The following is a 2,164-nucleotide window of genomic DNA, read 5'->3' on the forward strand; positions in this document are numbered from 1 at the left end:
ATAAGTGTATTCTTTTTTTATTTTCTGATAAAATACATAGAACTAGAAGTAAAGCATTTTGTAAAGTCCTGTGTAAAGAATGAAAGCTGTGATGTAAATGTACAAAACTGAAATTACTGTTGATATTTAATCTAACATTATTAGCATTAATGAATAAACTTTAGAACATATAGAAAATAATTCAGAACAAAGGAAATGAAAAGAGAAAAAGAAGTATTACATAACAAACTGTTTCAGGATAAACCATGCATTTTTGGAACATATTGACACCACCGGTGGAGAAAAAAGAGTGGAGGAAGAAGGTTCAATATCAACACCATCCACTCTGATGACACTTTGTACCACAAGAATTGATTATCTGTGCCACATATCTGCACTGCAGATTGAGTGTTTGTTTGATGAGGTTGTGTGTCTTTATTGTGTGAAGTATGGGTTTGACAAGTAGGTTTTCTTTGCAGATGAATTGTTTGAAGTGTTCATTTGGATTATGAAATGTATTTCATTTGATGCTGTGCTGGGATAAAACACACATGAACTTGTACCTTTTGTATGAGCAGTTTTGTTGTGTGGATCTTTTTTGTTATTTTGTTGTGCTTGTTGTATGGATTATGGTAATATCACAAGCACACTAAGCCAGTGAGCACATTGAATTACCACAATTACATGATTCGGCATCATGATTTAGCATTTTTTACCTATAATCTGACATAAATTTTAGTACACATACTATACAAAGCAAAAGTTTCATAGTAATTGGACCACAAACAACACCACAACAAAACTGATCTTAAAACTGGAAGGTTTTTAGTCATGTTGAGCTGATTAAAAAGTAAGTATACTAATACTTCAGTTGCAATTCTTTCAAAAAAAATAGAAAATTCTTATTTGAATAAAATCAAATACACTCAATATTTTTCTTTCAAACTTTGTGCAATTGTGGACATTGCCACTAAGTATGTGTGTACCAAATTTCATGAACATATCTTGCTTAGAAGTATGTGGTTGCTATGAAGATGTTCCAAAACTTTTCGGCCTTGATTTCTCAGTTCGTTACTTTCGCGACTTTAGAACTTCAAATCACAATAACTTTTCACAGAATCATCCGATTTCAAACTTTTTTTTTCGCTGTAAAGGTCATTTATTGCAGATTTATGATATACCAATAACTAAAAATCGACCTCTGGTGCAAAGCGACTCATTTCGTGGTGGAGGGTCACACATATATATATATATATATATATATATATATATGTTCGGTGCAAGCCCATGTCATCGTATATACAGCCTTTCCCTCACTTCAGATGTGAAAGAGAATATTGTGCTTCCTCTTTTACCCTCTTTTCATACTGAAAAAAATCGTTTTGTTTCAAACATGAAAGATGTCGCGGGAACTTTATATATTCATATGTTTTCATCTTTTCATATGCCTGTGCTTTCAATTTTTTTGTTGAGTGAGTGTGTCTTCGTGCTTGAACTTGCCTCCCGAATTGCACGTGTGGCAGGGTGTGTTCACGTTATCGAGTGGCAGGGTTTCTTTCCCCCGGGTATCCGGGTATGTTTTGGGAGAGAGAGAGGAGCTGTCGGGTGGTGGCACCCGGTTGGATACCCAGTTTAGCGGAGCCAGAGGTTGGGCCCCCATGTTCCTGAAACGTTAAACACTCGTGTGTTTGAGGGCTCTGTTACCCGAGTTTGGTGGGTTTTTTTAAAAAAAAAATTTTTTTTTTAATGTAACCACAAGCGGAAAACAAGTATTCCATGTAAGTGCTCTGTTTTAGCTTATTTTCTCAGTATTAGAATTTCCGTTCTTTCAAGAGATAACATTTTTGTTGGAAAGAGATGGGGTTCAGAAAGGAACCCCAAGACTTTACGTTTATTCTTTATCACTTCTTTTCTTTAGTCTGTGGCGTATTCAGTATTTCTGGTTTTTTGTTTTCCTCAATGCATTGCTTAGTGAAATATTATGTAAAGATAATAGAAAAAAAAAAAGGTGTTGTGATAATCTGTGAATCTAAATCGTTTTTCTTAAGCTGCAGTTTAGGTCAGCCATAGGAAGGAGGTTATATCCCACGTTGTAAATTGTTGCTCTTACTTGTATTTCATTATTTGAATATTTTGGAATATGATGCTGGCCTTTTTAGGCCTCTATTAGGTTCTCCCTCCCCCA

General features: G+C 34.8%; 1 long non-coding RNA gene across 1 annotated transcript in view; it reads left to right on the top strand.

Moving 5' to 3' along the window:
• LOC143299170 (uncharacterized) overlaps positions 1-374 on the top strand; it is a 2,103-nt gene extending 1,729 nt beyond the window's left edge. Inside the window, exon 3 of the long non-coding RNA XR_013057481.1 lies at positions 238-374. This is a non-coding gene — a long non-coding RNA (uncharacterized LOC143299170). The remainder of the gene's footprint in view (positions 1-237) is intronic.
• The last annotated feature ends 1,790 nt before the right edge of the window (positions 375-2,164 follow it).

This window comes from Babylonia areolata, chromosome 24 (assembly GCF_041734735.1).
Source record: "Babylonia areolata isolate BAREFJ2019XMU chromosome 24, ASM4173473v1, whole genome shotgun sequence".
Lineage (NCBI taxonomy): Eukaryota > Metazoa > Mollusca > Gastropoda > Neogastropoda > Buccinidae > Babylonia > Babylonia areolata.